Source organism: Dryas octopetala, chromosome 8 (genome assembly GCF_963921425.1).
Source record: "Dryas octopetala chromosome 8, drDryOcto1.1, whole genome shotgun sequence".
NCBI lineage: Eukaryota > Viridiplantae > Streptophyta > Magnoliopsida > Rosales > Rosaceae > Dryas > Dryas octopetala.
This window is the reverse complement of record NC_141373.1, coordinates 18,903,054-18,923,832: the sequence shown is the minus strand read 5'-3', so window position 1 is coordinate 18,923,832 and position 20,779 is coordinate 18,903,054. Positions and strand designations below refer to the sequence as shown.

At 35.2% G+C, this 20,779-nt stretch overlaps 1 long non-coding RNA gene and 1 pseudogene across 1 annotated transcript; both read right to left on the bottom strand.

Moving 5' to 3' along the window:
* Window positions 1-3,108: 3,108 nt before the first annotated feature.
* On the bottom strand, window positions 3,109-5,338 carry LOC147277791 (uncharacterized). Its single transcript, XR_015123778.1, has 3 exons — window positions 4,910-5,338; window positions 4,413-4,470; window positions 3,109-3,286 (listed from the first exon to the last, which is right to left on the bottom strand). It is a non-coding gene; the product is annotated as an uncharacterized LOC147277791 (long non-coding RNA).
* A 5,815-nt stretch (window positions 5,339-11,153) lies between these two features.
* LOC147277790 (TMV resistance protein N-like) lies at window positions 11,154-15,107 on the bottom strand (annotated as a pseudogene).
* Between the last annotated feature and the right edge of the window lie 5,672 nt (window positions 15,108-20,779).

Here is a 20,779-nt window from a genome sequence, read left to right as displayed (position 1 = left end):
AATGAATGGAAATGACTGAGCTTGAGTTGCTTGAGTTGTCTGAACTGCAATGATTGGAGTTGCTTGAGATGTGTCAAATTGATCCTCTCGAGTTGCTTCAGGTTGGTCTTCTGGAAGGGTCTGAAACTGTGTTCAGTTTGTCTCACATCATGACTTTAAGCTTGTCTTTGTTCTTCTTCTTGCTCCTGACTTGTGGAAAAATCAAAGTATTCATGATCTGTGTTGTCATTGCATGGTTCATGATCGTGTACCTCAATAATGGCTAGATTCTGAGTTTGTGTCTTTGTCTCCTCTTCCTCTTCACTCACTTGTTGCTCTTCAGTTTCTTGCTCACATTCTTCCTGTTAAGTCTCTTGTTCTTCTTCCTCTTTAGTCTTAATTAGCTTTCTCTTTGCTCTCCAAGCTTTTGGCTATGATTGAAAGTCACTGTCATAATCCTCTTCCATTTGTTGGTCCAGTTGTTACTCATCTTCATCTTGTTCATTATCTTGATCTTTATGTTCATCTCTTCATCATCTTATTGTTGTATCTGTTTAATTATATAGAGAACGAATAAGATAAGCAGTAATGCATTTTTGTTTTGTTTTGTTTCAGGTACAAATGGATTTGTTATAAGTTTACCTCAATTTCATCATTCTCCATTGATTCCAGTTTCTTTGCAAGGGTTCAAGGCACCACTTTGCTACATGTATTGTTTCATCCCCCCTCCCTTGTATTGGTTAAATGAGGTTTTTTCTCTCACATATCCAATACTGTCAAAATCGAAGTGATTGTTAATACATATTTGAAATTCAAAGCTTGATTTATTGTAAAATTTAGTTTGAGTTTCTCTTTTCATACCAGTATTATCACTAAACATCCAGCAATTATAGTTGTTTTGTCTCCCTCCCTTAGTCTCTGCATGGAGTTGATTAGGTAGTCTTTGATTCCTTTTGCCCATTTGTAGTCTCTAATTCTATTCAAGTTTTCACAGCATTGTATCAACGTCCATGAAGCTGCTGAACATGAATTCCCAAAGAAACTCGTACATATGAGGTGAAGACATATAAGTATTGCATAATCTTTTGCCCCATCTTCTGTATTTTCATCAATTGTGTGCTCCATAGATCTCTCTATATTTGTCTTCATCACTCTGTCACAAGATAGGAAGTACTTTTCAACAAATTTGGACTTATGTCTTCTTGTGCCTTGTGTGTTGGGTATTTCATTTCTCTCTTTTCCTGTGGTTGGGATTCCCATGATATTTGCCACATCTTTTGTTTTAATTGTCGCAAATTTGAACTTTTTTCTGTTTCGAACAAAGCACTTTACCATTCTTGTGAGCAACCAGTTTGATTTCTTGCAATCTCCCTCTCCCACAAGTCCATCCATTCTCTTCAGCTGTTCTTGGACATCATTTCTTTCTCTAATTTTTGTCATGTGACTGCTCATTAGTTTCTAAAATGCAGTCAAGTTTGATCTGTACTGGACATAATATGGATTTTGGCTTCTTAGTACTTTTTGTGGCTTTTTGTTTTGCTTCTCTTCCTTTTTGGTTTTTGTTTCTTTTTTGCTCTCTTCTTTTTGTTTTGGCATCTTCTTTGCATATTTCTTTGTTTGACTTGGAGGTTGTTGGGCCTGAGATTCTTCCTCCTGACTTTGGTCATTTTTCTTGAGTTTCTGTAGTCTTGGTGATGACCTTGTTGACTCCCTTTGTATAGGTACTTTTTTTCTTGCTCCAATTTTGAACTTTTGTTTTGTTGGACTCTTATTTGATTTTGTCATCTGCATAGGAATAGTTCAAATTTCAGGCCACTAAACATAAACATAGTTCATATTGAAACTGTAAGGAAACAGGGAAAAAAGGGAAAACTGTAAGGAAAAAACCAAATTTTCCTTAGAATTGAAACTGCAATAATCTATCTAGGAAGGAAGGCAATGCCTTACAGTAATGTAGAGGCACCTTATAGGAATGATGGTTTTATCTAGGAAAGGACAAAATCAAGTGTAGGTTTGTTTTGTTAATGAAAATTCTGATAGGAGAAGGAAGAAAAGCTCTTACAATAAGGAAAAAATCAAATTTTCCTTTACATTGAAACTGCAAGTTACCCAAAGAAAATGCAAATTGTCCTTTAATATTGACAGATTATACTACAAATTGAAACTGCAACATGTTTAATTGAAACTGCAGATTATACTACAAATTGAAACTATAACATATTATTCTAGATTGACCATTCATGGTATTTCTGAAACTATAACATTGATCATATCTAAAAATGAGACTTAAAAATTTAAGAAGACAACTATTTTTCCTCTTTTTTTAATCTGCATAACATGCATGCTCGATTTTTTTATTTTTTTAATCTGCATAACAAGACTATTTTTCCTCTAAACTTGATTTTTTTGGAATAGTAGATGGTTATCTTCGATTTTTTGAAACTGAGTATGAGTTTTTAGAATCTTACCTAGAATTTAACATTCTTCCTCGTGTAGACTCTAAAAGGAGTTTTGGGTTTTTTTTTTTTTCCCAAAATGCAACTGCAGTGTACGAAGTGACGAAGATCAAAATCATAATAAAAAATATGTTATTCTCAAATATAGAATGGTGTAGTTAAGAGTTTAGGCTACCTTTTTGCAGATTCTTAAATCTTACCTTTCTTACTTAATTGATTTTTAGTTCTTGCTTTTTTTGTGTTCTGCACTTCTGCTTATGTGATATTGGTAAAGTAGAGAAGATGAACAGTTCTCGGGTTGCTGACACTATATTAGGTTGGGCTTTGTATTCAATTTTGGTAAAGTTGGGTTGGGTTGCTAACACTGTGTAGGCTCGTGTCTTGGGCTTATAATAGGTTGGCCTTGTAATTAAAAAAAAATAAAAATTTCTGCATGTTGCAACTTGTGAGGACACAATGGGTATTTCGTTTTTTGTTGACAGGATCGCCCCCGGATTCCACCTTGAAACCCTGAGAGGTCCTGCGGGAATCCAAAATCAAGGAAAATCATACCGAAAATTCGACAGAACCTCCCCTGAAAATGGACTAACCCAGAATTTCAAAACCTGTTAAAAAGCACTTCTAAGACAGCAACCACCTCTACCACAACCAAAAAGGGTCTCAGACCCAACAATACAAAATAACCTTATAATTAAAATATGGTCATCAGAGCCACTACTCCTATTACAGAAATTTTTACAATTCAAGAAAAGGAACTTCCACAAAATGGAAATGACGCCTACAAGATCCGAGAATGGAAAATGGATGCTATGCCTCGATGTGTTTAGCTCGACCTCCACCAAAGCTACTACCTGGGGGGACAATTTAAGACAAAACAAGAAAACGGTGAGACAGGCTCAGTGAGTGGACAGTTAAAACGGAAATGAAAATCAAAGATTAAATATCTTTTTAGAAAAACCCTTTTACACATGTTTAACTCTAAAACCTTACGATGTCCTTTGAAATCCCCCAGTTTTTAAAACCATTTCCCAGTAAAATAATAAAATTTGCAGCTGAAAATCAAACTTTGAAAATCCAAGTTCTCAAACTGAAATCGATACTGTCAATTTATAAATAAATAACTTGAGCTGAAAACTTTCTTCTCAAACATTCTCAATATATTGAAAATCAATAAAACTGTTCAACTGAAACCGTCTTACTTAAAAACCTTTGCTGCCATAAACTCATCATTTAAAATACTTAACAACTAAAAACACACACCAGTCAGTAACCTGGAGAATCTGTCATACATGCGCAGAGCCGAGAGTCTGTCATACGCATGCAGAGCCATAAATTCTGTCTTACGTGCGCAGAGCCGAGAATCTGTCATACGCACGCATAGCCGGAAATTCTGTCGTACGTGCACGCAGAGCCACCCCTAAAGGGTCAAGCATCATGACACACGGCCCAAAGCCTATGTGTGTGCCGCAATGGGTCCCAAAGACCTATTCAATCTAATAACCTGGAGGGTACTGAAAGGCGATTTAAAACTATTTTTCCCATAACCAAACATAATGTCTTTTTCCACCAATAAAGAACATTTTTATAACATTTCCAACACTTTAAATCCTCAAAACAAATGCAGAAACACAACTAGTAAAACAGTCCTCAATAAATCACATTCAAAGACATAAAACAAATCAAATCTTTCGTCCATATACTAAAATATGAAATAACCCCATCGTAAATATAAAAATAAAACTCAATCCTTTCTTATCCTTTTAAACTTTCTTTAAACCAAACCAACTTCATAAATCCTTGAGACTTTGAGTACAAAAACCATATATATTAATTTAAACTTAGGAAATAAGATTTTTAAAAACCAAATTCTAACTCAAAATCTTTTAGCTTAAAATTCAAACTCAATATAGCCAAGAAATAGAATTTAGTCATCAACTTATAAAACATTTCAGAAAAATTAAAAGTTAGTCCACTCACAGTGAGAAAATCTAAGGTCGATCCTCCGCCAGATCGTTGCGAACCACGGTCGTCTCGCCTATAAAATACACAACAAAACCGTAAAATTAGTCTCCAATTATGGTCCGAAACACTTTTCGGTTTCTCTAATCACTTCCAACCTACCCAAGATCAACAACCAACTCAACAATGGCTCTAAATAATCCTACATTCAAGAGATGACAGTGGGTGTTTTGAGACCACTGCGATTGCCGCCCAAAGTGGCGGCTCCAAACCCAAATTTAGCTAAAATACCTTATTTCCTAAAATCTACTCATACTTTTCAATTCTAAACATCGATTGGGGTTCCTAGGGGTGAAAATGTCTAAACAAAACAACGAGAATAATCCTCCCAATCTGAAAACCCAAGCAATCTCGAAATGGCATCAAACCCCAAAATTTCAAATCCCAAATTACTCAAAATTAATCAACCTAAGCTTAGGAGAATGAAAGCCCAATAAAAGAGGAAGAAAACCCACCAATTAATTTCGTGATCGGAGCTCCGGAGTGGTCGAAATCGACAAAATGGCCGGCGGCTTGACTAGCTTTCTCCGGCGAGTTGCTGCGCACAGGGGCGGCGGGCTAGCGAGGGGAGACACGGAGGAGGACGGCCGGCTCACGGGGGTCACGTCGGTGATCTCGTGCCGCCGGGAAAATGGCCGGAGGCTGCCCTCCGATGATGGTGTCGCGCGCACACAGAGGAAGAGAGAGAAGAAGGTCTGCGGGGGAAAGAGAGAGTGTAGGCTCGGGGGGAAAGGGGTGGTCGGCGCCTGGGGATGTTCGCCGGAGCCAGGGGCTGGCCAGGGGTGGCCGGTGATGGTGAATGGGGTGGCTGGGTGGTGCGCGCAGGGGAGAGGGTGCGGGAGTGGAGTGAAGACCGAGAGAGAGTGCGGGGGGAGAGATAAAAAGAAGAGAGAGAAGCCACTAGAAAATTCTAGAGAGAGAGAGAGAAAAAAATCAGAAAATTTTCTGATTTTGGGTATTTAAAAACCCACTTATATATATTTACAAAATTGCCCCTCAGTTCATATGTCTGTATCTTTCAAACCATAATTCAAAACGACGCGTGCTACGTATCTATGAAATCGTGGGATCGAAACCTATCTAACGGACCCAAAGTCAAAATCAAAAGCCCGTTTATTTTAAAAGTCAACTTTGGGTCAAACCCAATTTAAAACAAAATTAAATATTTAAATCAAAACCCTTTTTATTTTCCAAATAAATTTCAAAATCTTTAAAATACAATTTCACATCCTTTAAAAGAAATCTCTTGAAAACATAGTTAAATAAGAAAAATTTAAATTTCTAGTGAAAATTTGGGTCGGGTCGTTACATTTGTTGTGTCTATTTTCGTCAAAACAATGCGCAGGGTAGATGGGCTTTTTGTAGCACGGGGATCTAGTGGTGGTGTGGTGTCCGCAAATGAAGAATGGGTTTGCAGTAGTTGGCTCGCAAAGGAAGAAGGGGGTTTTAGGTGGTTTTGGTTAATAAAATTATATGCCAATACCTGTGTATTAACGGACTCTTAAATTTAAATAAGGTCTTCACAAAAGGTGATGCTATCTATTAAAGTTTCCAAAATGAAACAGTTTTGCAGTTCCGATAACCTATTTGACTCCTTAGCCAAGAAGGTCCCTAGCTTTAAAAATGCCTCTCCAACTTAAATTCGTAAATCTTAGAAAGCCATTCAATTCTTTCAGGAAGGCAATCAAAATTCTTCCCACTAAGATTTAATTTTCTTAAGAAGACAAGCAGCTAGCCAATATTATTGGGGATAGCTCCTTCACAAAGATTACAGTCACTTAGATCTAATTCACACAAGGAACATAAAACTTGTAAAGAAGTGAACACTAAACCTAAAGATTCACTAAGCTTTCTTGGAAAGGAGCCAAAACGAAGCATCGAAACTGTGAATCTGGTAATCAAAACTAAATTCTCTAACCGGGTAATGTTCTATTACACTGTGAATCTGGACCACATATTCAAACAATATAGTTAATCTAATCAATGATCCAAATTCATAGTCTAGCAAGAGAACAAAGCTAGCACTATACACAATCAAATTTTGTATGGTTATGCAGTTTCTAGTTGAGGCCAATCAAGTCAAACTTGCAAAAATGGAGAAAACAAAGCTCCTAAACTTTGTGTTGACAAATCATGGCGAGCATTAGATGCAGGGGAAGTCATATTCAAGGGAATGGAAAGCAACTTGGTGGGAGCAGTTTTCAATTCTTTTCAGGAGAGGCCTTAAGGCAGACATCATGAATACTTAAGTTGTTTGCATGTAATTCAAGTTATATCCACTGTTATAATCATAGTACTTGTGTGGTGGCACTCAGATGCATATGGACCTTATATATATATATATATATAAAGTTGTCTAGTCACCATTTAATGGGAGAGTTTTATAGTTAGTTTGGGAATATTTGTAAATTATAGAAAGAGTGGGACATGTGTGTGATTACTACTTCCTTGTGTAATTAGGGTTATATGTGAACTTGTATAAATACCCCAACATGGGATGAATAAAAATTATCTATTGATTTTTTACCCTAAAACGTGTTCTTGGGATGGTATGGATCAGAGCACCCAAATTAAATTCTTATTCTACTTCCTAGCTAGGGTTTTGGTTGTGTTTTAAGGGTTTGTTCAAGATCTTGTGTGCTGTGTGTTCTTTGGCTTATTCTTTGTCTCACACACATCCCGATATTGCCTATGCTGTAAATGTGGCAAGTCAGTTCATGCATGCTCCACGGAAACAACATATGGATGGAGTAGAGCGCATTTTGAGGTATTTAAAGTGTGAAACCCTGAAATTTTTCAAATTACTATTTCCTAATTTTATTTGAGAATTGAGAATTGTCATAAAGTTTTCTTTTATTTTGCTCCACAAAAAAATCATTTTCAGAGTTTATAAATTGTTTTACCATTTGACTTGTTGACCTGAAGAAATACCTTATTTCAAAATCCAATCTTGGTCTTGTTGTGTAGTGCTCGACTCTACAAGCGCGTAAATCGGAGTTAAGGACATGCGAAGTCTAGTGGCATTCTTGTAATTTCGCACACTTTGGCTTGAGGGTATAAATACTACCACCCTTGTGCCGGCTCGCATTGTGCCGAGTTCAACCCTTGTCGGTCGGTTGGCAGTAGAGTCTTGGCGGGTCGATTACCCACCCCAAACTACTACTACTAAGAATCATACTAATAGAGATGCAATGGAGGACAATGAGATTGAGGTTGGAAGGTGTAGTGTATATAGATTTATATAGACTTTTGTAGACTTTTTTTAAGTGATAGAGTTTTGCATAATTTACAGATTTTCACAGAGTTCTATAGAGTTCTACAGAGTTCTAGAGAGTTTATAGAAATCCTTAGAAATTCGCAGAGGAGAGGTCGAATTTATAATGACTTTAAAATACACATAAAAGTCTTTCAAAGTCTATTAAAATCCATCATTAAATAAATTTCATAAAAGTCAATGACTTTTTAAATACACCTAGACTTTTACAAATTTTTTAAAAGTCATTAAAAGTCTTAATTGAATATCACATGACTTTTATAGACTCCTTAAAATTCTTAATTGAATACATATAGACTTTTACGAACTTTTTTAAAGTCTTTAAAAATCTTAATTAAATACCACATGACTTTTAAACTCTAATAAAGTCTTTTAAAATCCATATACAATACACCCCATTAAAGTATTGCAGAACTGAAAATCAAGTTTCAGATGTATTCACTAAAGCCTTGTCAAAAGACAAGTTTCAGTACTTCAGAGGACTTCTGGGAGTTAAGCAACAAGGCATTAAGGGGGAGTGTTAAAATTAATTCCCTTTTACTTAACTGACCTTATCTTAGTTGTTAAGCCTTTTGTTAGAGTTAATAGTATTCTAATATTACTCTGACTTTTGGTGTATGGTTAATATTAAGCCACATGAGTCTTTTGTGTGTTGCTGGTATTAGCATTGCAGTTGTTCAAGTCTTTGCAGCTGTACTAAGTAATTTGAAATTTATGAAATATTTAGTGAGGTGAGCTGCGTCAGTTCAGCCCCCAAAACTCTCTCTGAGTTTTCTCTTCTCCAGCAACTTTTCTTCAAACTATTGTTTCTATTCTTGAGTGTTTGAGTGCAGGTGAGTTGAAACTAAATCCATCACAAACATCATCAGAATAAATAGAGCTTAAGTGCTTAACCAACTTGAATTGCCAACTGTCCATAACCAGATCACTGTCACATTCAAAAGGGATTAAGCAAGCTGGTTGAGTCCCATCAACCACAGTGTTTGATGGTTCTACCTCTTCCTACAAATAAATGTCCAACAAATTCAAAAAGATAATCGAAGAGCAGGGCAAACCAGGGTCATCAACCAAATATATCACATTTGTTCAGCTCTGTTCAGCTGAACAAAGTTCGGACACATCTTTTTTCTTCTTCTTTTTTTCAAATCCATCTTATTCTAACATACATGCATAAGACCAGAATAAGCCATATATCTAAACAAACACAACTCATCATACCTCAAATATATAGACTTCAATTCTATGGCAATTTGCTAATTTAAACCACAATAATCAAAAACTCAGTCCAAAAAAAAGAACAAGAGAAACTTTTAAGCAATTTAAGGTAAACATGCATTAAATATAAAAACATCTCTAATTTTAAGGGAAACCCTATCAGGTGTGATCTAGGACTTGAGTAATATATAAATGTAACAAACAAAAGGCTCCATAAGAACAATGTCTCAGCCACGTTTTTATTTTTATATAAGAGTTATACTTTCGTCCTATAGTAACAAACATAAGGCTACATGATCCGTTAGTTCTCCTCGATCAAAAGCAAGCATTCAAAATCCAATAGCCAAGTGTCTCGATCTAAACTGCCAAACAAAAAAAAAATGGCAATCATTTCAAAGTTCATCCAAAACCATAATATAAGAAACAGATAAAAGTAAGCAAATATTAAATAATATTTCTTAAACTTGTAAATTAAATTCGGCCTAGCTAGCAACAACTTCTTGCAAAAGCATCACCAACTGATAAGATTATATGCAAAACATGTTAACAAGAGATAACAATTTGTGTATACACTGTTTTCTTTTCATTCTCCTCAAAAGAGCTATGGATCAATTACTGTTCACATATGAGCTGAATCACGTTCTAAGAAAATCACAGTTAATTAACTCTGTAAGTATCAATTAATGAATTGCCTAATAGAACTGTAATATCAAGAATAATTTTGCTTCAAATGCAAATTTTTATTTGTATTATATTTTCTACAGAAACAAGAAAGCAACTTAGATTCTGTCCTATAACCATTTCTGTTTAATTTTCTGCATTTTATTTCTATAACGATCTCAAATTAACACAAACATTAAGAGCTTAAAACTTATCAGACAGATATATCTGGAAACAAAAAATGAAATATATAAGAGAACATTTAGTTCCTACTATTTTCTTGCAACAATAACATAGATGTAAAATATAAAAAGTCTATTAAGAAAAAATGATTACCAGTGATCAAAAGAAAGCAAGATGAAAGTTGCTTCTAAGCACGCTCATGTTCCCCTTGAAGCTCTCAGCAAGGATGATGAATGCAGTATGGAGAAAGTCTGTACAATAAAGTGCAATCTGAAGGTCTGTACAATAATTTAAGTGTTATAATATGACATAATTTTCACATGTTGATCACATTAGTCTCAGATGTCTGCGCATTTCAAGCGAAAGAAAAATACTTGTTTCAATCCCAAAAATTCAACTCTATTGAAGGTTCTGTTTTTTTGTTTTTCTTTCAATTAAGAAATTTCATTGGCAGGATAGAACAATGAAATCCATTCAGTAAGCAGGGGGTTAGTTTACATGGTTATTGTTCGCATGTTTTTCAGCTAAGGTTGGTCAGAAGCAATACTTTGGTCCGTTTGGGTGTAAGTGCGGGGTGTGCCACCATCATGCCAAGTTTTGGCTCAATCGGAACAAAAATGTAATTGGATTGAGTGATTGCACCTAAAATTGATTTTTTTCAAACGATTGATCGGTCGAGCTAAAAACCGCTCTCGCTCTAGGTTTTTTTCTAGCCTCAGGACAAGGCTCTTAACGAAGAATCAAGAAATATGGAACGTGATATAATCAAATTGAAATTACTAGTCAAATGCCCTCAATGCATTGCTTTTCATCGGCCAATCAAATTTTTTACATACTGTAGCCTTTTGACTCTTTTGGTTGAAAAACAAATTAATTCATTCACTAATGCAAATAAAGAAAAAAAGAAAAAAAAAAAAAAAAAGGATTCTATCTCATCTGGTGCCACTAGCATAGATGAGACAAACATATTATTGAATGTACACGGTTGAACTCGATTACTGAATCAAATTAATTATTGATTTGCAGTTTTTTCACAGAATTAATTAATATAGTGCTCAAATCATATAATAACTAGTTCTAGTTATATATTGTCTAAGAAAGAAAAGAAATCGAAGTCTGTTAGTCTTATTATAAGTTGAAGGTGGACACTTGGGATTTGTAGGCACATGGGTCATGAATCTTATAAAGTTATGGCTAACAAAGATGGTAAAGCTCAAAATAAAAAGGAAACAAAAACATCTAACATCATATAGGCGTTACTGGGAGTGAGAGGGTGACTTACTAATATGAATTCTGAGCAGAGCATCGTCATTAGCTTTTCAAGTATTATTTTGAGGGATTGGATGATTCAATGAAGCTCAAGACAATTAGTCTTCCTTCAATCTTTTGCAGAGTGATTCTCTGACAAGGCCACCATCACGTGTTCGCTTAAGTCTGACACCTTGCACATCTGCTGATTTGTCACAATGTTCACAGTAAGGAGAAGTACTACTGCTGGATTGGTTCATCATTTGGTTGAGTTCTTCTACATCTTTCTCGTACACCAATCGGAACCCACACCTCTTCACAATTGAGCATGTTTGCCGATGCCCAAAGTGGCCATAATAAGTTTCGATTACAATCTTAATCTCACTGCATTCGGGATACCATTGTTGACGAGACACATAACTTACCCAAAGGTGATTGGACCCAAGATGTCCTATTTTATGAACATAGCGATTCGGTACGTCAAATACTTCCGAATAACAATCAATTCCAACATGACTGAACTTTGACATGGCAGCTGGATTTCCCTGATCTTCAAAGAGAACACAAAACGCAATCCCCATCCACTCCCTACAAGAATGCCAAGGTAGCTCCACAATAAATGAATCTTCCTTCAACTCACTTTGATAACTGAACCACTCGGGAATTTTGCTTCCAGGAGTTGTAATTTGGAATCGGTCAACAAACCGAGGGATTACCTGAACCATATATAGCAAACTGGAGAGAGGGAGAGAGAGGGCGACAAAGAGAGAGAGAGACAGAGAGAGAGAGAGAGGGAGTACCTGAAGGAATCGCCTTAGCATCGGAAGTATTATAGTATTGCAGCCTTCATCGTCAAGCAATCCAAAGCAATTGCCAGAACGTAATGTAAAGTCCGACATTTGTACGTCTCTGCCCAAAATTGGTGGATCTGACAACATTTTCAAGGAAGTACAATCTTGGGTGTTAACGCCTAATATATTATTTGATGGAAGATCTGGAAATTTTTGAAGCATTTTGCACCCCTCCAAGTTTAAATCCCAAAGCTTAGAAAGCCGACTAATGCTTGCAGGAAGGCTAACAAAATTATTTTCACTTAGATTCAAGGACCCTAAAGAGCACAAGCAGCCAATAGTATCAGGGACAACACAAAGATTGCAGTCACTTAGATCTAATTTCGACAAAGAGCATAAACCATAAAGAGAAGTCAACACCAAACCCATAGGGTTGGGACTCTTTCTTCCAAATAAGCGGTGAAGACCCCACCAATGCCTTGATTTTGGTGATCCACGTAAAGATAGTAGCTTGAGATTTTTCAAACGAACAAAAGAGGGTGGCAGCTCTCTTACATTAGTTCCCTCCAATTTTAGGTACATTAAACTCTCCATCTCCCCCAAGTTCTCTGGGAGTTTGTCAAGTTTTGGGCATCCGGAAATATAGATGTCTTTAAGAGACTTCATATTACAAATGACACTCGGAAGACAAGAGAGACTTTTGCAATCCCTTAGACCCAGGATAGCAAGGCCAATCAGACGTTCAATTGATGAAGGTATTTTCTCAATAGCAGTTCCACTTAAAACAAGCTCTGTCAAATTATTCATCTGTCCCGAGGATTCGGGAACCTTCTTCAATGTGAGCAGCCGGAAAGATTCAAGAATTGAAGAGACTCCATTTGTATCTCACTTGGGAGAGTCTTAATACTTTTGCAATCTCTAAAGTCACAAATTTTAAGCTTCTTAAGGTCTGCAATGGATGGGTGGACCTCAACTAATTTCGTACAACCTAGAAAGACCAACCTCTCAAGATTCGGAATACCTGTGAAATCTGGTGTACTGATTAAGTTTTCAGAGGAACGAAGATCCATTTTTTTCAAGCTGCCCAAGTTCTGTATACATGAAAAAATAGTAGAATAATTAGCTTCCAGAAACCTTTAAATTTTATTCAAAATGAAAAAGATAATGTGCGAAATGACATATATTCAATAATCTTACCACTCTTGCATTCTCCCAAAGCTGAAAATTTTGCTATGCCGCAGACTAAGTTCGGTAAGATTATTCTGTTCAAAACTCGGAGGGAGAAATTTGGAAGGATACCAACTCCATTCCAATATTCTTAAAGAATCAGGAAGAGATTTGGGGCCTAGTGAAATGCTCAGATTTTCAAATTCGAGAAGCCTTAAGTTGGTCATCTTAGAGAAGGCTTCACAATTCCAGTCTGCCTTTTCTAATTCGGGCAAGCGTAAAGCTACGACTTGAATTTTTTTTGTTCCCTGATAATTAAGAATAAAAGAAAAGTTAATTCCATACATTCAGTCCAATATATATCGTGTTAAGAGAAATCATATTTTATTTTCACAGTAACTTCTTACCGTATTGTTTTTTAATACATGAAAGATGTCGTCTCGATGACACAAACGACTGCGTCGACCAGGCTCTTCTTTACACTCTTTGCGAACAATTTCCCATGCCATTTCTTGTATTAAGTCATGCATCTCCACATTGTCGCCTGAAATATAAAAGAGAGATTTCTCAGCCAGAACATCTATCCCACTACGCCCGCAAAAGCCACAATTGTCTAGTACTTCAATTACTTGGTCCTTGTCCTTCCCCTTGTGGCAGAATGCAACATCGAGAAATATGCTCTGATTTTCTTCACAAAGTCCATCATAACTGAATTTCAGACAATTAAAAATAGTTGAATCAAGACTTTTCTCTAGTTTACGCAATGCACTAATCCAATAATCTCGATCTTCTCTCCTACACAAAGAACTTCCCAATAGCTTAAGAGCTAATGGAAGGCCTCCAGCATAATCTACGAAACTCTTGGACAGTTCCAAAAAACCTTCCTCGGGCTGATCTTTTCCAAAGGCTTCCTTACTGAAGAGCAGAATCGCATCATCATCTTGTAATTCCTCCACCTTATATGATATATCTATACCATGTTGGACTAGCAGATGTTGATCTCTAGTTGTAATGATGATTCTACTTCCCATGCCAAACCAATCTTTATTTCTGACCAATATTTCCAGCTGGTTTAGTCGATCTCCATCATCAACAAAGACAAGAACCTTTTCCTTACATAACTTATTTTTTATCGTATTGCTAACATCCCAAACTTCTGTCTTCTTCAAGATCTGAGAAAGAATCTTCTTTGGTAGAGGAACTGAAGAATCTCCATTTGTATCAAGCAAAATGAAAACGTCAAAATGACGGGAAATTTTCTCTATAAATAGCCTGCCAAGGGTTGTCTTCCCAATGCCGCCCATACCCCATATCCCTATAAATCGAACATCATTTGCCCCAAGAGCTAAAAGAGAATCTAGTTCCTTTAGTCTAGAATCAATTCCGACTAACTTCTCTCTGTGATCTAACTCTAGAAATCTGATTCTAAGAGGCACTTTAGTCCGCACAGAATCGACAATGGCTTCAATAAGTTGTCTTTCAGTCCTACAAGGAAGAAATTAAGGTCACATAATCATTGATCAAACCCAAAAGTGAAGCAAAACATCAAAATATATATGGTTGTTGTTAAGACATGGGCTAGTAAGTTGTTCATTCATGCTTATTAGTGCTTACGTACCCACATGTGTTTGAATCAAACCCAGAGAGATGAGCCACTTTTTTTAAAGCAGCTCTCCATCGATTCACCTTCTCTACGTCAAACCTCTGTTCATGCTTAGTGAAGGCTTCTGCAAAGCTTCCCCCTTGATTCCGTACATGGGAAGGATCCAAATTATGAAAAATTGGGAGAACTGTAATTTGGTTGGCTTCCCAGCATTCAACAATCTTTGAAAGTTCTTCCAAGCACCAGGTTGAAGAAGCATAGTTTGGCGAGAGAACAACAACCGCAAGCCTTGATTCCTGGATTGCGCTCAAGAGCTCTGAAGAGATAACTGAGCCTCTTTCAAGCTCTGGGTCATCCTTGAATGTTTGAATTGCTTGCATGTTTTGCAGTTCGTGGTATAAGTGGGATATGAAACCTTTTCGGGTGTCTTCACCCCTGAAGCTCAAAAACACATCGTGCTTCTGTTGAGGAGGAGCCAATTCAGCTGAACAAGGAAGAGATGCAGAGGCCATTGCAGACAGTCGAATGAAGAAGAATGTCTCAAATGTGTGAAGAGGCAGAAACCAACAAGACCAAGTAAAGCTAACAATGTGCAGAAAGTTAAACCAACTCTTCAGAACCCAAACTGAAAACACCGAAAGTGGAGAAAGGTTGTAGGAAGAGAAATAATGGAAGAGAGAGAGAGAGAGTGTGGTAAGATTTGAACTAAATCTATCCCAACCCCATCCTAATAATAATATCCTATACAATACCTCCATCTTAATAATATCCTATACAGATTTGTTTAATTTTGCTTTCGGTTTCTTTGACTTCCACTCGATTGCTTTTGCTTTTGCTTTTGCTTAATTTCCTGTTTAAAACTAAAAGACGAAACCTTTGTTGTCTCATAGGATTCCTTCCTTAATTTCTCTCTTCTTTCCCACCAATTAAGAATTCTCCTTTTTTTTTTTTTTTTTGAAGAAAGAAATTAGATGGGTGGATTGGTTTGTTTCTTTTGATTTATTAGACTATATATGGTAATCATGGCATCTGAATGGAATAGGAGCTTTTGGAAATTTCATTTTATTTCTATGATGCCACTCAAGTGGCATTAAAAACCTCTTATGAATAAGCCAAAAGAAGCTTCTTAGTCATTCCATTCTACCAACTCCAAAATTTACTTATAATTAATTTACTAGACCTTCATATAGTCAAGTTCATAATCTAGTAGCTAGGTTGTTTATTTTAATATCTCAATTATACTTTGTTTTTCAACTTAATACTTTAATTTTAGAATATTGTATTATCATACCTCAATTTCCTTTTATATCAATTCATACCTCCGTAAAGTCTTCCGTTAGAAATATCGTTATCTACTGATGTGACTATTTTTAGAAGCCACGTGAATGCTTAGCAGTGAGGTTCGCATATGCCACGTCATTTTCACATCAATAGATAACAACATTTCTAATAAAAAATGTAACGAATGTATAAATTGACACAAAATAGAAGTTGAGGTATGATAATACAACATTTTAAAATTGAAGTATCAAGTTGAAAAACAAATTATAATTGAGGTATTAAAAGTAATTTGTTCTTTTTTTTATTGACCCTGAATGGGCATATAAAAGAAAAACATATGCATTAAATATTATTTCTGTTATAAAATAAAGAGAAATGTAAAGAGAACATAAGAGAGAATTGGGGAGGAATCAGAGTATATTTCTCATTCACATAAGGCCTCTATTTATAGGCTCTTGGATGACCTGAGATAGACCCTTAAGGTCTCGTATTTTACAATGAATTGGACTCCTCATAATTATCTATACAATTGCTCTAGATAATACATGAGATAAATATTGAACATGATAATGGACAGCCACATAATTAATGATATTTACAACACCGTACTCCCCCTTGGATGTCCATTGAATATGATAGTTGCCTCATTAAAAACCTTACTAGCCAAAACCCTTGGGAAAAAGACTAGCTAAGGAAAAGAGTACAATCTTCATGTGTTTCTGATAGATATGATGGGCGCACGACACTGCCTCATTAAAACCTTGCCAGGAAAACCCAATGGGACAAAAACCTTGGACGAAGGAAAAAGAGTACAATGTTTGATGGCACGCTCCCCCTGATGTTGATATATTTCTCCAATCAGTGAATGTTGCCTCGTTAAAACCTTGCTTGAAAAACCCAATAGGACAAAACCAAAGCGAAGGAAAAAGAGTGCAACTTTTGCAATATAACTGATACTATGTTGGATGCGTTTGCCTCATTAAAACCTTGCTAGGAAAAACCCGATGGGACAAAAACCTAGTCGAAGGAAAAAGAGTACAACATGCAAAATTGTTTGATGCTCCCCTTGATAATAACAAGCTTTAATTTGACTGGCTCAATAATGCAGCAAATAATGATATTTCATATGCCATCTTCTAGATAGTGTAGTTTGGCAATGCTTGTATCAACATGACTTCCATACTTTCAGCGGATACATGTTTGTCATTATTTGTTGAAATCCTGTTGAGGTTAGAGCAATACTAACGAAATACAAATCCACTAAATAAAGTGGTTAGAAACTATTATCTCTAAAAAGAGATGAATTATTATGAAAATACTTTGAGTATTGGAAAAAATTACATGACACAATCACCAATGCTATATTCGGTCTACTGCATTGTGCTAAGTTAAATAAGGCACATTAAGATATGGTGCTTCTGGACCAAAGATCTTTCTTCCATCTTCCTTAGGAAGCAAGTAATCAATCTTAATGCCAATAGACCAAATAACCGTTGGGTATAAGAATTTCACTAGTACTGTACTCGATATGCAGCTCGAGACACTATTTTCATTTCCCAAGGTCATTTATATCAAATCCAATATTCAAGCATTCAATAATCTTATGAGCTCTTCAGGAGCCTCAATTAATTCATAACTTCTTTCAAAAGTTTGAATATGTTGCAACAATTTCCGAATTCGGGTTCTAATCAAAGTACTCAATAAGGCAATTTTGACCATATTCATAGTGTTAAAGTTGAGTACATACTTGAGCTTCAGGCTCTTTCAATCCTTCCAAGATTTGCTTCAAGCACATAATATTTCATGGCACTTTCAATTTAGGATTTGACTTAGTAATTTGTCCTATATCTTGTAGGAAATCGCTTCTGGCAATATGCTTCAGGCATTTCATAATCTCTAAAGGTTTTCTCCATATGCAATGAACACATTATATTTACCAAATTTGTTAGAATGTGGTTGCATCTATAACAGGAGAATATATAACCACAATCCCATATTTCTTTGGAGTTCTACCTTGTGCCATTATAAATAGTGATTTCACTCACTTTATTTCAAACACTCTATAACCTTCAGGGTTAACATCTTTGGTGTCTGAACTATAAGTTCTCATTATTCCACGTTTATAATGATGTTCAATTCTACTGGAATTGCCTCTTTCCAGTTTGGCCAATCATTTAATTTTGTCGACATTTATAGTAAACGTGGTTCCACATTATTATAGCCCATGATGATATTTAGTAGCTACTATAAACAAAACAAATCATCAATATATCAACGATCTCACAATTCTCATTTGCATGCTTTAGATATAAATATATATCTTTTTAATTGGTACACATGCCTCTTCAGGGGCTTTTATAGTCTCTTCAGGGACTGTCATCTCTTTTAGGATGATTTGTGTACAGAATGTGGATCTTTAAATTTAATTAATTGGGCTTGTGTGGACCATTTCATATACTCTCCACTTCTGGGGAGCTAAACTTTGGAACCTATAGATTTGTCACGCTTCAGGCGTGCAATAAACCATTTTCCGCCAAATTGATGGACTACCATGTTAGGACATCAATCCATGTTGACATATATAAAACTTCTATATCTGACTTTGCAGTTTCATTGTATATATATGCATCTAGCTTCCAAATAAATACATTCACTAGATTTACATTATCATTCATATCTCATTCCCATATTGAATGGTATGAAAAAGACTAGTATATGCATACTCTTTTCATGCCGTTCTTCAGGAACGGTCATTTCTCCCCCTAACGGCGGGAAACTTTTCATAAGTGCATATATAAAAATCAATAGAGTGAGTAGTTATACAAACTCAAATGCTTATATAACTTCAGGTTATATAAAGACGGAACATTATCAGGTTTGCAATGCACATGTAGGTATATGAAACTTCTGATTTCAAATAATTCTTCAGCATCTAATTTCAGGTTGTAATAAAAATTAATAAATTAATTATGAACAACTATGAACATATACGCCATATATGTTCAAAATTGAAGCTATATGAAACTTTCAAGTTCATTAAAAGCCATGAAACTTCAAGTTTCTATACAAAATATAAGCAGAACTTTAGGTTCTTAAATTTTGTTAAAGTATAGAACTACAAGCTCATATGAATAAAGGCTTTCAGCTTAATCTAAACTTAATCAAGAACTTCAGGTTCATAAGAAAAATTATGGAGTTATGAAAAATTTGAGTTCTAAATCATGGAATGCTAGATCAAAGAACTTCTGGTTCAATTTGATTCTATAGCATAGAGCATGAAAATCAAGGAACTTCAGATTCTGACTTCATTAAGTAATGCACATTGAACTACAAATTTTAATCAATCATAATAACATTAAGTTCTATCGCATCTCCAATTTTCATCCACTTCTGATATAGAAACAAAAAATCAAAGAACTTCAGGTTCTTATTTGACTGTTTAATGCATGAACTTCAAATGTCTCAGGTTTTGAGTAAAACTAAGGAATAAGGAACTTCACGTTGTATACATTAGAATATCAATTTCTTTATAAGTTTGATCTCTCCATTCCGTGACAGGAGGCATAAATACAGTACAGATCAAAGATTTAGAACTTCAGGTTCTATATAAAGAAAATGATATAGCCAACTAGTGTACATAATGGAAAGCATTAATTACCAATGTACAACATCTAAATTTATAGATCTGAACTTCTGGTTCAATCAATATTGGCAAATTAAATACAAATAATATGTTCTCATGTATTCCCAAAACCTCAAATTTGGAGTAGGTTAGAACTTCAGGTTCTAAATATTTGCTACTCAAAAGTCATAACATGAACATCATGTCCATTTTAACATATTTCTAAAACTTCAGGTTTCAGATTTAAAACATGGACTTAAATTTAATTTGTAAACTTATGAGTCTAAAATGTTTGAGTTTTGAACTTCATGTTCATATATATTTAGACTTCAAGTCCTTATTTCTTTTATGTATGTACTATGTTAGAACTTCTGGTTCTTAACAAGATTCATATATTTTGAACTTCAGGCCAAAATAAATTACTCAAAACTTCAGGTTGAGGTTGCATTAATTAGAACTTCAAGTTCAAAATGATATCTATACTCGAAGCTTCAGGTTCAATGTTTAGGACTACAGGTCCACATAAAAAGAATGATGAAATTCTGCATAGCTAAGAATTAAAATAAGGAAATAAATAGAACGATGAAATTAAAGAAGAAATTGTAAAACATTTCATTAAAATAAACTATGGAAACTTCTGGTTCCAATAAAAAGAATCAACAAACTTCGGGTCATGATTTGTATATAGAGATTGAGAAACTTCAGGTCCTCATTTAGTTACATGATTGAATAAAAATTGAAGAACTTCGAGTCTTTATTATATATAATAAAAACAAGAAACTTCAAGATTATGATTTGATCACATAATAAGAACCAAAGAATTTAGGATCCTCATAAAAATGGAAGAACTTCAGATCTTCGTATGATTAAATGATTAATCAAAATCAAGGAGCTTCAGGTCCTAATATAATATATAATAATCGTCGTGTATATCATATATAAAGCAAAATCGAGTGCTCAACAATATCAAGACCTTAATGATCGAATATGTTGTATTTGCACTATCATCGAACGTGTACTTCATTGCATATGGTTCCAATATTGACCAATCATCATGAAACTTCAGGTTTCGATTGGGTCGCAAAACTTCGGGTTTCGATTGGATCGGATGATAAGGAACTTCAGGCCCTTATAATAATTAATGGTCAAAGAACTTCAAGTCCTTATAATGTTGAGAACAAGGAACCCTTCATAATCCATGTGTTCATATAAGAAAATTCAGGTCCTTATGATTAATAGGATCAAGGAACTTCAAGTCCTTAATTAAAATTCATGGAACTT